Source organism: Pinus tabuliformis, chromosome 3_1 (genome assembly GCF_031772625.1).
Source record: "Pinus tabuliformis cultivar Carrire ecotype Pingquan chromosome 3_1, CPIR1, whole genome shotgun sequence".
Classification (NCBI taxonomy): Eukaryota; Viridiplantae; Streptophyta; class Pinopsida; order Pinales; family Pinaceae; genus Pinus; species Pinus tabuliformis.
Genome location: NC_142301.1, coordinates 652,287,875 through 652,304,213, shown reverse-complemented (window position 1 = coordinate 652,304,213; position 16,339 = coordinate 652,287,875).

Genomic DNA, 16,339 nt, shown 5'->3' with positions numbered 1-16,339 from the left:
ACTCTCTAAAATTGAAAAGGACCAAGTTATCTTTGTCGTTAAACTCGTTAAAAAGATTAATAGTGACAAACTTGTCTATAGACGAGAACGAGTTTCACTATCGCTAGGCTCGTTAAAACATAGCGATGGGTTTGCTCGAAGGGCAAATTATAGAACAAGCATATGTTATCCTCCTCAAGATTAACAAAAATAAAGAGGTACTGGTCAGCAATGACCGGGGAAAATTGGGAAGAAAACTTAAAGAAACTTTGTTGGTAGCAAGTCGCTCTTGAACATAACACTTCCACTCCGTGTCCGAGTAGGGTTGGGTTGTTTCATTCACCGGTCACATCACCATGGTCACGCCATACCATCCACATTTGGGGTTAATGCTACCAATCCATCACATCAGTGTCGCCGATATGTTCAAGAGAAGTCATTCAGTGAATTCACCCGTGTCTCACCCACTACCATACATTATACTCCATTCATTCATGATCGCCACCCTGAACCTTATATCACCAGATCGTTTTCACCTCCATTAAAATCATTTTCTCCGTTCTGTGTCATTGATGTGGGATTCATTAAGGCCCTCCTGTGACGGATCACTTCTTGTCGACATCAACTCATTATCCAAGAAGTTGATCTAGGAACACCCCATTCAGTACTTTGAAGCTTGCATGCCTCAATGGCAAGTTTCTCACTTCCGGCGACAGGTTTACATCAATGGCCTTCGACCGAAAGATTTTGCGTGGTGTTCGACGCCAAGTCCTTTATTCACACCACGTGAATTGTACTGCAGTACCTTGAGGGTCATTATCATTATCGGTGATTCCTCTCGCGCTTGTTAACAGTTTACATCATTGACTAGTAATCAAGCGATGTCTTTCCATGTTCGACTTTAGAACATTTCTCACATGGATCGACTTGTACTTCGAGTGAAGAGCGGACGAGATTGAAGACCCTAGATCTAGTTTCATCCATCCGGGCTGTGATATATATTCAGGGAAATAAAAACATTAATTGTACATCATTGCTGCACAGATAATCATCCACTCAAAAGGATGATGGCTCTATCAGAATCATCAATCTACACTCAGACGATTGTCTGTCCTATGTACATGAAAATGAATTTATAAAGCTGAGCATGGGAATGCCCGCCTCAGCTAGATCATGAAAATAGTATGAATATAATGTATTTTATTGTATCTTATTACAGGTCTCCTCCCAGCATTGAAAGAACTTCGGATCCTCATAATAAAGCATTTCACCCGACACCAAAAGGTTAACGGCCTCATACTTTAGGGGGCAACTGTTATAGACATTTTTGGGCCCTACAACCCCAAGCATGAAATGTCCATAAACCAAGGGCTCCTAAGTCCCTAAAAGTGTTGTTCTAACCCCTAAAGGAACAAGGTCAACAGATTACAGCTTCTCCCAGAAGTTCTCCATGAGAAATTGCTCAGAATTGGTCAAAACAGGATCATTGCAGTTGCTCCACTGGCTAAGTGCGTTGCATTGCACCTAAATACATTGTGAGGGTGTGTTTCATTTCAAAAGTCCCTTCTGTGGGGTGCGATGGGCGAGAAATGACAAATGGTAGTGTCATTCCGCGAGGTGGAGAGGCAATGGAAGCTTCCAGAATCTTCTCCTGTGACACTTGCCTCACTGAATTCGACCAAGGATGAGTAAGAGGCCATCAGTCTCCAAGTGGAAGCAACAACTATCAGAGAGAAGACACTAATAAAAACACAAGCTGACTCATCCCCCTTACAGATATCTATATATGGATCCCTCATCCCAGAGATCCAGAGGCTGGAATTTTGCATATTGTAAGGAATTGTTGTTGGTTTTTTGAGACAAACATCAAATTGTTGGGTGATCTATGCTTTGTTTGAGGTGAAGAGGGGCTTCTTTGCTGGGAGGTTGATGCTGGGTCGGAACAACTGGTTGTAACTCCTCCTGGATCTTTTCTTGTTTATAAATAAAAGCTATTTGAGTTTTCCTCCATGCTTTTGTATCATTGATGCTTATTACATTTGTATGGTCAATTTACATCTGATCCTAGATTGTTTATGATTATATATCCATGTCTTTGTATAGTGCTATGCTTTTGTGATCTTACAGGTACTTTGTGAAGTTGGGCGTGCAAGGGAGCAGGTAGCTGAGGACTATCAAAGAAGAGAGGGATCACATCGAAGGATTAGCGCAAGACAGAGGTTGGTCTTTCTGTTCCTCTCTATCTATAAGTCATAAAGGAAAAACAAAAGTATCTTTTCTCTGTTTGTTTCTAAGGCAACTGTCACACCTTAATGGGATAGAGCAGTTCTATATAGACACTTTTCCCTGTAACAGTTCCCCAACTAGATCTTCCATGCAACGAAGTTAGATGAGTCACCTAATTTCTCATGCTCTTTGAAGAAAGAGGAAGACATATTTATTTTATTACATAGCCTCCTTCAACTTTCCAAAGATGATTGCTTCAATGATTGTCTCATTTTGGGCTTGTCTTTCACCTTAGCTCTGATATCATGTTAAAATTTACACTGCTCTATGTTGTTTTAATTACTTTTAGCCCAATTCAATTCTTCAATTAGCAATCTTTTCGATAACAATTAATATTTCCAATCATAAAAAATAATTGAAGATAGAAGAATAAATCCAATGACAAAGGAGATAATCAACACATCAACAAGATACACCAGATGTTGTCAAATACTAAGGAAAAACCCACTATGGGGAAAACCATTTGAAATTATTATTCTTATTAGATTGTCATAAAATGTTAAGTAGAGATTACAATGAGGTCAATACAAAATTATTCAGAAAAATTAACCCAACAACATTCAGAAGTATGTTCCAAGCACCAATCCAGATTAGAGACACTTTTCTTATTTGCGATAAACTACGGTCAAATGTCAAAATTCGGCCTTAGAGCCCAATCTCACAAAGGAAGAAGGATGTGTGCATTTGATACCTTCCAATTGCATTGTTGAGCCTCCAAGCCTACAGTTATAGCTGAAATATTCATGTGACAAGTTTGCAGTTGTGACCCAAAACCCTAGAACACGTGTAGGCTTCGGACCTTATAATATCGGACCTATACGAACCAAATTTCTCGACCTAGACTAAGACCTGTGTGAACCAATCAATGAAGAAGATAAGAAGAATATGCTTGGTTTTGTCCAAATTAGCTTAAGGTCACTTGTATCTATAGGCTTCCAAGGGTGTTCATTCTCCTGTTAGGGTTGACCTAATTAAGTGTGCACATATGTGATTTTCTTCAAAAGTACACTCTACCTTGTCCAAATTGAGTGCTTCAATAGTCAAAATTGGTCCTCTTGAAAAGAGGAAACTAGTCCCATGATTAGAATTTGTCACTGAGCTCCGAAATTAACGAGGAAAGTAGATAAATAAATCATGAGTAGGTGAGATGTGTCAAGAGTTGAATATAATAAAACAAAATACATGTGAGCATTAATAACCTGTAAAGGGGGGATTTTGATATAATTGTTCCCATGCATCACTTGAGTGAATATTTCAAATGAAATTAACAGTAAACCAACATATGAGAACATGAGTTTCATTTCACCAAATGTTTGTCATAAGTAGCATAAATCATTGCACATGCTAACGTCCATAATTGAGAAATTTAAATGAATTTGAGATGCTTTATATCCTTATTTCTCCTAGGGAACCTACCTACTCAAAGTTTCTTCTATTTACATATTTATCAAATTTTCTAGAATGGATTCAGGTTGATGGTTTACACATTTTTATAAGGGTCATTCATCTATATGTCAAAATCTTCTACCATGATGTCATCCTTCAAAATAGGAAATGATGCGTCAAGTAAGTGAGGAAATGGTCCAAGAGTGTTCCTCACTCAGAGAAAAGCTCAAAGCGCATGTGTATGTCTCCAAAAGGGACCTCATCCACTATGACATCATCCGAAAAAAGCCCTACATCACCCTTTACATGCACGTAGGAGTGATATGGCACCAATTAGGGAAAGAATTGGCATTAAAGAGGGATGTGCTACCCTGGGACAAGTCATATTAGTGATAAGCATTCTCATCTTCTATCTGAAACTAGATATTTTCCATCAAACAGGGTCAAGGACATCTTAGGGGCATCCTAGGTCCATTTGGGCACATCGTCAAATAGTACAAAACCCAAGATTTGAAGCTTAGTATTTCAGCATCCAAAAGCTCATCAAGATGTGTAAAATCATGTGGAAGTAGCCCAGGGCCCAACACACATCTCTTGAGGGGAAATTTTTGGGCCACAAAGTCATGTTTTCTCTTAGGATTGGGCAAAGAACCCCTTAGAAGGTGTTGAAGAGGAGTCAAGCAATCCCTAAAGGGAGCTTTATCACATGTATGATACCACCTGAATAGGACCACTCAAGATCAAGTGAGATCACTTAATAAGGGATATAAAACCATTAAATCATAATAATGGATCATATACAATGTTAAGGGTGTATAAATAATTCACATAAAATCACCTTCAAATGTCTAACTAGATCAAGGATTGTAAACAAATAATCTCACTTATGTTAGGGATTATTAGGTAAACAATCCTATTATGTGTTTCCCACCTACAAGGGGAATGGCATGTCCTAGCTTGACCCTTCAATCCATAGGTGTGTGTCATATGGTGGTCATGGAGTGGGAAAGGCCTTAAGGAAGATTCCACAACCATAAGACCAGCTAATGTGCAGTCCAACATCTAGAGTTTGATGATATAAAAAGGGAGAAATTGTGGTGGCATGAGATACCACTTTCCTCAACCTGTTTTTTCCACCTCTTTGGTGCAACTTTTACTTAAATGATTTATATTTATCTAGATCCATGGCTCATGAGCTCAAACTTGCTTTATGCCTTTCCATACCCCTTTAAGGGTATGGAAATCGCTCCATCTCCTCAACCTTTGGTTCATATGGAAATAAATCACATTGACCTACGGCATTAAAGGTACGTTCATCTTCATTATAGGGTCATCCCTACTCTTAGTTAATTGGTTCATGATATTCCTGATATGAAGTTAGATCATGAAGGTGTGTGCAAGGGATGCTCTATAGGAAAGCATACTAGAAATCCATTTCATAATAGTGAAACTATGTCTAAATAAATATTAGACCTCATCCATTTTGATGGATGCAAGCCCGTGTCTGACAAATCACTAGGAGGTCATATCTACTATGTAACATTCATTGATGATCATCTGAGGAAGACATGGCTCTACGTACTCAAAACTAAAGATGAAGTATTTTATAAGTTAAAGGAGATTAGGGTTGAAGTGGAAAACCTAACTGAAAGAAAGATAAAGACTCTAAGGTCTGACAATGGTGGGGAATACACTTCTAAAGAGTTAATTGCATATTGTAAGGATGCTGGTATTAAGAGGGAGCTCATTGTTCCCTACTATCCAGAAAAAAATGAATTGGTTGAAAGGAAGAATATGTCAATTGAAGAAGGCATTCAAACTATTCTCCTTAATAAAGATCTACCGAAGCTCTTATGGGGTGAAGCAGCAATGGTTGCCATGTACATTCAAAATAGGAGTCCTCATAAGAGTCTTGATAACACTACACCCGAAGAAGTATTCACAAGGAAGAAGTTGAGTGTGGATCATCTTCATATATTTGGAAGTCCATCATATATCCATGTTCCGAAAGACAAGCGAAATAATTTGGACTTGACAAGTATTAAGGGAATATTAGTTGGTTATAGTCTATCCTCAAAAGCATATAGAATTTACGTAAAGGAAGGAATACATATTGGAGTAAGCAGGGATGTCATATTCGATGAGAATTAAGCTTACAAAGGATATTCCTATTGATTTTGATGATGAACAAGTTCATCATGAGAAATCTACTACAAATAATGAATAAGAAGGACCAAGTGAGCTTATTCAATCAGTGGTTATCTCAACCACAAGGAAGAGGCCAAATTAGTTGAAAGATACATTAGAAGATGCTAAAGGATACGAAGCACTGAAAGGGTCCTCCAGGGAAAGTAAGAAATCAAAAAGATATTCTGGTTATGTTGCATATATGAAAAAGTTGATTGAAGCCAAACCATCTAAATTCCAAGAAGCTGAGCATGAAGGGATTAAATTGGAAGAAAGTTAAGTAGGAATAATATCGATCCATCATGAAGAACGGGGTTTGTGAAATCATTCCTAGACCTAATGACAAATTGGTTTTAAATGAAGTGGGTCTACAATATCAAACATGTTTTTGATGGAAGTACACAAAATTACAAAGGAAGGTTCATCACAAGGGGTTTATCTCAAAAGGAAGGCATTGACTATGAAAAAACCTTTGTACCTACAACAAGGTACACTACCATTAGATCATTGGTTTCATTGGCTACTACAATGGGGTGGAATATCCATCAAATGGATGTTAAGACTGCATTTCTAAATGGGACCATTGATGAGGAAGTGTACATTTAAAAACTTGAACGATTTGAAGTAAATAACAGGGACTCTCATGTTTGCAGACTCAAGAAGGCCCTATATGGCTTGAAGCAAGCACTGAGGGCATGGTATACAAGAATGGATGCATATCTTCTTGGAATTGGGTTCGTGAAGAGTATTATTGATTCGAATCTATATATAAAGGTCATGAATAATGAGCCCATCATTATTCTACTATATGTGGATGATCTATTCATCATCGGTGTAGAACGAAGAATTCAATAATGTAAGAAGATGTTGGCAGTTGAATTTGAGATGAAGGATCTAGGACTGATGAATTACTACCTAGGTCTAGAAGCATGGAAAAGACCTAGGAAGATATATTTATGGCAAGGAAAGTACGTCATCAATTTATTGCAGAAATTTAGGATGATGGATGCTATGCCATATCGAAAGTTGGCGGGTTCCCTAATGTATCTAGTAAATACTAGGCCAAATATATGTTTTGCACTAAACATTCTTAGTCAGTTTCAGTTGGAGCCTCGTCATGATCATTGGATAGCTTCCAAACATATATTAAGGTATCTCCATGGCACTATACATCACTGCCTAAATTATGATAGTAAGGAAGTCAAACTAATTGGCTTCACAGACTCTAATTGGGGTGGCATTGAGATCGATGGAAGGAGCACTACCAGATGATGCTTTAGTCTGGGAGCTTCTATGATCTCATGGATGAGTAGGAAGCAAGATCCCATTTCATTGTGTAGTGTCGAGGTAGAATGTGTGGTTGCATGTGAAGTAGGAAAAGAGGCTATTTGGTTAAGGAAGCCTCTGACAGATTTCTTCGAGAAGTCTCTGGGTCCTACTGTGATTAATTGTGACAATCAAAGTTGTATCAAGATGTCTAGAGATCCCGTGTTTCATTTGAGGATGAAACATATCAATAATAAGTTCCACTTTATTAGGAACTTTGTGCAGGATGGGATAGTGAATTTAGAGTATATTCCAACAGATGAACATGTAGCAGACATACTGACAAAGGCTCTTCCTAATAAGAAGTTTGAATATCTAAGGAACCTACTGGGTTTGGTAGATATTGGTGATTGTATTGATGATAAGGAAATGGAAGAGATTTGTTGAGGCTTTGTGAGTGAAGCATTGTCTGGGGAGACATCAGGTCGACACTTTTTGTTGATGTCTAGAATCCCAAAATTGAAAAGATGGTGTTGTTTATTCAGATATGTTTTGGATACACACCTATATGTTTGGGTTGGTGGTTAGAAAGTAAGCTTGATGGTACCTAAAGGGGTTGAAAGCTTGAGTCCACCTTAGTCCCACTTGGATAGATTACTCTAGTCAGGAATCTAGTCCATGGAATTACGGTGCCTAAATTTTTGAGTGACTGGTTGGATAGATTGTCGTGGCTAGGAATCTAGCCCATAACATTGCAATGCTAGAAAGTTCTTCATGTTTTCACATAGTTTGAGATATTTCATTGTATATGTACATTATGAATACCTCCTTAGTTAAGAGGGAGTGTTAGAAAATGTAACTAAGTTCGGTCTTCAATAATGTATTTGAGTCATTATGTAATGTACTTGTCAAAAGAATAAAGAAAATATTTTTTTTATTGTAACAATGACTTATTAAAGCATGGGTTTCATGCTTGGGTCATCATCATATTAGTCAAAGTCCCCATTGTCAACTCATAGGATTAATATGGAGTTTATAAAGTCATTTCACATTTGAAGAGACCCTTCTTAGTCTTTCGAATCATGTAAAAAGATTTTTAATCAAGCCAGATATGAATTATGTACCCTCCACATCATGTCAACCTAAAGAAGATCAAGTCGGCCTAAGGACCCCCATTCAACCCACAAGAAACCTATATGTTGAAGGAGGTCAAATTCATTTGGATCACTCACTCTCAAGCAAGTTCAACATCTCAAGAAGAGTTGGAGAAGTGCGAAATTTATTGTCGGGAGGATGAAAGAAGTGTGAAATTGGGGAAGTATTTAGAGAAGAATAAAATCAAACTTTTGGTGCCTCTCTCTCTCTGTTTTGTGGTCTGGATTGGGAGATCGAAGTCTCCTAATATTTCGTTGTTGTCGAAAGATGCATGTTGTTGGAAGTTGCTACCTAGTTGAAGTTGTAGGAAGGGGTCGAAGATCTTGGAGGCTGACATTGTGTGGAGGGAAAATCTGGTCTTGGTCTAGGGTAAAGAGTCTCAAAGAATACTATTGAAAGGAAGAATCATATTGACTGGGTTGCCCCCCCCCCTGCCCCCAACCCCCCCAAGGGGGGTTTTTCCTTAGAATGTGCCTATATCTTATGTCTCTTGTTTCGTGATCTTCATACATGTATAATTTCTTGATGAAAGATAAGGTAATAAACAAGTAAAAGAAGCCAACAAACTCTCAAGTAGTTATCAAGAAAGGAGAATCAAACCCTAATATAATATCTTTGATTTTCCAACACCCAGTTTTCAAATGTACAAGTAACAAAAGAGAAAGATACAAATAGGTAAGATTACTTGCTCAACTTGGGCAATTTGCAACTTTTCCAACTACTACTGATTTATGTCAAATGGAGCTTTGTGAACGCGAAGTTTTTTTATTGTTCAAATCACATAGATTGAAAACTATGTCAATGATTCCTTGCTCAATTATACAATTATGCACAGGTGCACACACAAATTTTTTCGAAGGTGATGTCCTTGTAGTGTATGGGCCAGGGAAAAACAAAAATCAAAATTCACCAGTTAAGACATAACTTGTGCATGCATATCTTGTACACAAAAGTGGTCAATTGACAGTTACAATTAATATAAGCAACAATCTTATAGACTGATTATGTGAAAAATTTGTCTTGGAAAAAGCACTAATATTATAGAATTTTCACTAAGAAGAAAATGAGTATATGAGAGAGGAGATGCAAAAATTGTATAGTCTTAATTGAAAAAATTTCAGTGCAAATAGTGCCTCAAGTTTGTAACAATCATAGACTAGCTCCAAATACAACAATACAAAACCTTCTTATGTCAAGTGAGACATATCCAGTCGGTTCTATTGTAGTTGTTGTTATAACATGCCACCAAAACAACAAGCAGTTTGAACTCAATATCAAAGATGGTGAGACTACCCATGATACAACTATTGTAAGTCAATTCTTACACCAAAACATTCTCCAAAATATGTTGCGCATTGAGAAATAATTGTTGCTATTATTTTGATTTCTCTATCAAATGACATAAAAAAGAAAACATAAATTTCATTATTACAATATTCCATAACTTTGATATTCAAAACTTTACATCCAATACTAGCTACAACTCAATGAAACTTACAAAGAAGACTTTTTAGTGATAAAGCATGAACTTGCATCTAAAAACAAAGCACTTTATCTATTCAAGAATATTGTCAGAAATGGTCCAAAAGGATGCCAAATGCTACAATCTACAACAACAACTTTCATTGATGTTCTCAATGACCACTGTGCAACATAACATTTGTTGTCTATCAAATCAACAACATAGGTATTTACTTGCATTTTCCTTTTACATTTTTTGGACACCTAGTATTATGTTCAAAACCCATATATTTTCCCTATCAAAACATATCAAAAATTAATAATTTTACTCACTTTTGGAGCAGGTACATGGAACACTTGACCAAAAAATGTTTTCTCACCACCCTATGAGAAAATCCCTGCTAAATGTTCATATCCCATGCTCCCAAATTCACCAAATTGCACATTTTGCAAAGAAAGTACAACAATTTCGTATCGTCTCGGTGTTGACCACATATTGGAGACACTGAAATGCTACGAAATTGTTGAGACTCTTCCAAACAATTGTTGAAACTCGTCTCTGTTATGCGGTCGAACAACTCTTCCCAACAATTGTTGAGATGAGTTTCTAAGAAGATATAGAAAACATATCGTCCACAATGTCCAATTTGTGAAAGCTCTTTATTCATGGCATCTTCACTTTGACAATCAATAACATAATCGTTGACATCAAGCCAATCTGAAAAAGCTTTCTTGCAACGCTATTTCCTCTAGCTTCAAAGTTTCTTACATTATAGAAAAAAATGCACCATGTAGCTATTAATCTTGTGTTCAAGAAAATATGCCTCATAATGTCTGACCTCTGTTAATTTTTTTTATGCACTCTAGTATTGTGGACCAAAAACATGCAATACAATCTACATGTTGTTTCCCTGATCTGCAACTTTTATTCTTCATATTGGTTTTCCCTATGCTGGTGAGTCATCCAGTATCTCGTAAAGTCAATTGTACTGTAGCGACATATTGAATTTTTATCTCTGGATGTTCTAAAATCTTCATGCCAATATCAAACCTTGGTCTATATAGAACTGCATGCACCCACAATCATTCACATCTCCATGTTACCATAACCATCTGATCAACGTATTCCATGTTTCTAAAATATTGTCTTTGAAATTCTGAGCTTCTATATTGAACAATTATTCACTCATATTCTTTGTCCTCCTCTATTGGGGCTATGTCTTGTTTGTTTCAGTGTCCATTAACACTGATCTTTCGATTTATATGCTTGAATGGATTCCCACAATGATTTAAACACTTAGACTATTGTTACTAGTGCGAACATGCTTGGAAAGGTTCCAATCCCCCAACAACATGTTTGCCCCTCATGCACTAGTGCTTTCCTAAGTACACTGCTTTTGGTTTATTTCAGATGCATGTCATTTGACAACTTTGGTGCATTGGATCTTGCCAGTCACCAGTACTTAGTCAAAGAAGTTGTTCACAATTATTAAACGATTTTGACTATCTAGTTCAGATTCTTCGGCCAAACCAACTTTGTACTTGCCACATTGTATGAAACTCCATTGATTGGGAGATCAAGTTGTTTGGAGATTACATGTCATCAGATATGATTTTTAGCTTTACAGTTTGTCTGATTTTTGTCCTCAATACAATTTTGACTGTTCGGTTTCTATATTCTTAGGCATGTAATGCATTTTGCATGGCATTATTATATAAGGTTCATATTAATCAAAATTTCATCGCGAGGAAGCTCTCACCTGAGATTGTCTATGTAAGTTCATGTATTTTGGTGAATTTATCTCTTGCTCTATTTTTCCATTATTCTACAACAACGATGATGTTAATTCTGATGAGCTCTTATGTAATTAGATTTCTATGGAAATTTTGGATTTTTTTTAATGGGTGATTTTTGAATTTTGATGAGCTCCAATGTAGTTAAATTTCTATGACAATTGTTTTTTGGGTCATCTAATAAGGGTACCAAAAGAGCTTTAATTTTCTGCAATGTAGTGAAAAAATAGGTTTTGTATGAAAAAATATTGAAAATCTATATAAATATTGCGTTCTTCGATTCAAAGTGTCTTTGGGCATGTGCAAGCTTCTGCAACGTGGTTTAGATTGAAATAAACAAGTCACTAACTCCATTTAGATTGATGCAAGAGCACAAACATACCAAGTATTATAACCCACTAGCATATTGTACATATAAAACTTGCCCCTTTCCTCAGTGGATGCAGATGTGAAATAATAGGGTTATCTCATTTTATGTTCTTGAAGAAAAATGATTTGGAGCATGCACTTAGGAATGGTCTCTATAAAAGTGCTACAATAAGAATAGTGCAAACTTCCTAAGCTGTGCAGAGAAGAAGAGCACCCAATAAGTTATTCCCGTCCACAAAAAATTAAACAAATAAAATCCACTTGTAATTTTAGGTTCCAACCTTCCTAAATTGATTAAGTCATTTGAGGAACTGAACATTTAACAGCTTATATATTTAACAACTCATGTGATACAAGTTTCCTTTTACTTGTAATATTGTTGCGACAAAATTTATTATATTTAATCTGGACTTATGTCTAAGCCCTTATTCCCACCCGTCCAAAATCAAAGGAATAAAATCCATGCGTAATTTTGGAATCCCAATTTGAACTAAATATTTAGCAAACTCATGTGATATAGGCTTCATTTGACTTGTAATATTGTTGCAGTAAAATTTATATTTAGTGTGGAAGAATTGATTTGTTATATATATGAGTCTTGGAAATTGTTTTTGGCATAATGCAAGCATTTTGGAATCCCAACTTCTTAGATTGGTTCACTCATTTGAAGAATTGTATATTTAGCAACTCATGTAATATAGGTTTCATTTGACTTGTAATATTGTTGCAACAAAAATTATATTTAGCGTGGAAGAATTGATTTGTTATTTAAAGTATATGAATCTGGGAAATTGTTTCTGGCAGAATGGAAACATGTTTATAGTTTCCAAAATGCTTGCAGAGCACCACAAAAATACTCTCAGTGGTTTTCAACTATGTTTCACACAGTTTCGTGTTCGTTTCTAAAAACCGCTGGAAACCATGAGCAGACCTGAGTTGTCTGTCTTTTTTTTTTATAATTCCAAATAAGAACTTGACCCCATTTAAAAGAAATGGAACTTCCAGAGGTTTTATTTTTGAATGGTAGTTACATAAAATCTGATTCTGTATTGAAGGGATATGCTTTTATTCCATACAGGGTTTGATCTTAATGTTAGCTCCATTAAGTTTTGCAATAATTGCTGGCTACAATTATGGAATTTAAACTGCAGTCTTTCCTTAACTTAAGGAAACCAACTGCAGTAGTTTCCTTAAGTTAAGGAAATCAACTGCAGTTAATAAATTTATTTATTGTTAGGAGCTACTGAAGTGGTCCATTACTCCCATCTGGAGTTCTCTGACTTGATCTGTGGGACATTTGACACATAGCTATCAGAAGCTTGATGGAAGCTTAGCTATAAATTCATCTGTTTGGTCCCCAAGCTAGCATCTCAATCCCCTTCAGTTTTACACCATCTAGCTGAGATAGCAGAGTTTGGAAGTGCCTTCAGATCATTTGTCTTCTTTCCCTTTTGCTTGTGCAGCTGGAGCGCCGTGTTTCAGAAGGAAATTGCATCAACAGTTTCACCAATGGCTGGAGGTAACTCGTATCCCTGGGCATTAAGATTCAGTGATTCTTTTCAGTTCTTTCCGCATGTAGAATTGCTATTTAAGTTTTCTAACAGTTGGTATCAGAGCCTTTTATCTCTGCCTTGGTATTCTCTCGCCGCCCTTTTGTCTTTCTGTGCATTGGCTTCAACTTAAACCAGATTTGCCATGCAATGGAATATTAGGATCTTGACCAAGCTATAAACCCTACTCTAAGCCAATCGTAATCCGCCTCTCCCGAGAGTACACATTTACGTTAAGGTTACTGAAGTTAAATAGCGTCGTGGGGCATTCCAAGAACTCGAACTTATTGCTAGAATTTAATACTTCAGGGGTTTTAAATCTGAGGATTTATATGGTTTTATAATAATGGGGCTGGCTTTGCGGTTTCGATTAGGACTAATCTCGGGTTTGTATTGACATCGCGAAGATAGCAATTCTGGGGTCTTAATTAATAATATAGTTTTATCATATGTTTATTAGAAATATTCTACTCTGTCGTTTTAATTAGGACCCTTAGTATCTTTCGCCATACGTGTATCGAAAGGGCTGTGGATAAATATATAATTTACAGCTGTATCTGCTCAGAGGATAGATCCATCCTTTCGTTCTCTGGCTGATCATACAGTTTGGAAAGGGTTGTGAAAAAAAAAATAAAAAAATATATATATATATATATTTTACAGCTGTATCTGCTCATAGATAATAAACAACTTAAGGAAACTTGTACATACTGCTTTTATTTTGAAAATAATGGAGTCTGAAATTCCGTTTCGTACAATCAAGAGTCCCGGACGTGATTTAAAAAGGTTCTTCTGATTTTTTTTAAAGGGAGTGTCTTGCATTTGGTATGTTACTTTTATTTGAGTAATTATTGGAATAATAGGCGCAATGTTTAATGATTTGAATAATTTGTGGATATATATATCCACAATTTGTCTCTTTAAATGAGTTGCTTATTCGAATCGATGTTTCATATCGAAAGGTTCAACTTAAATATTTATAACATTGCCATGTGCCCCTTATCTTGATGACTATCGTTTTGGTGATTGTGATTATGGCTTGAAGTGATTTAATTGCAACGGTTTTAGTAATATTTGAGTAATTATTGGAATAATAGGCGCAATGTTTAATGATTTGAATAATTTGTGGATATATATATCCACAATTTGTCTCTTTAATTGAGTTGCTTATTCGAATCGATGTTTCGTATCGAAAGGTTCAACTTAAATATTATAACATTGCCATGTGCCCCTTATCTTGATGACTATCGTTTTGGTGATTGTGATTATGGCTTGAAGTGATTTAATTGCAACGGTTTTAGTAATATTTCGCACTATGCACTGTTGAACGAATCGCATATCCAGGCGAGGATATGGTTGTTAAAACGCCATTAGAGGGTAAATTAACTTATATGGCATATCAATGAATTTTTATGGTACGCGCGATAAGTTAAAAGTGTGTATAATGGTTGGGGTTGGCCAGTAATAGATTCCAACCATTTAGATGTGGTAAAATTAATGTTCCCGAGCATATAAATGATTGGCTAGTAATAAATTACAACCATTTAGATGGGGCTTAATTACTTGTGTGCTTTACAATGAAAGCACTATTGCAGAACGAGATGGTTATGTTATATGGTATATTCAAAGACCTGTACAACTAAATACTTGAAAATATAATTAAAATGATTTGAAAATAGAATATTTCTATTAAAAAACAAAGTTAAAGTGATTTGGACATAGAATTTACTCGACAACCATGCTTTTAAGTAAGAAAATAAGGTGAAAAGATAAACTAAATTTCATATCTGTAATTGCCATTTGGCATAGCTCTGGCCTATAAAATTGGCCACCGTTTCCCATAAGGCAATGCAAGTATTGATATTCAGTTATAGGTCTGTTGTTGTGCCATGGATGATAGAATCAATATGCCTTACCCAACTTTGATAAGTTTGCTTGTGATTTGTCGGAACTAATCATCCAACTTTAGATGTGGGGTCATAAAGTAACCATTCGTAATTTATGCTCATAAAAATTTGAAGGCACTATGGTTTCTTTTTTTTATATTATTATATGAAAACATGGAAATTAGTCAAGTTTTAAATATAAAGGTGGGAGATAAAAGGAATGATATATGTTTTAAAAGAGTGGATATTCTTCTCATGCGAACATATATGAACATTGATATAGCGATGGTCTATGGGAAATTCGTGAAAAGGTATTTAAGTTTAAGAATGTTTTCAAAGTTAATGTATGGGGATATGATGACCAACATACCAACATACCCACATCGTTGTTTATGCATTCTTAAATATTTGTTGAGAATGATATTCAAAGATTCTAATTAATATTGACGGGTATACTTTGTGAAGTCTGTGTTTCTTTCTATTCTCAAAACTCTTGGTTTCCAAGCACCTTCGTTGATAAGGAATTTAAGAAAGTATTTTTTGTTGGAACATACACTTGTTCTATCCCGTTTCCAGAGATATTAGTCGATAAAGAAACTTGGAGGCTCACATGAAATTTTATATAAATATATATAAATAATATTTCAAATTTGCAGTTTTGTTTGCAAATTGTTTAGAGCTCATTTTGTAATTGATTTAAGAATTAGTCTTAAATAAATTATGGGACAGTGAGACTAAGGAATGTAAATTTGATTTTAATTCCATTTATCTTGCGAGCAAAATAGCTTGTTTGGTGGTCTATTTTGTTGTTTTATAAACTCCGGGTTTAGTTTATAAATTGAACAATCAATTTGTAGTCATTTTCGGCAATGCTGACTGCTTTTGACTTTGCTGGAGAATTACTACAGTTTTATGGAGTTTATAAAAATGTCATTTTGACTTACTCCTTTCAGTAAACATTATTTTTCTCTCTGGTTAAGTTTTTGTTTATGCAACAAAATAATGTCTAGTGATCCATAT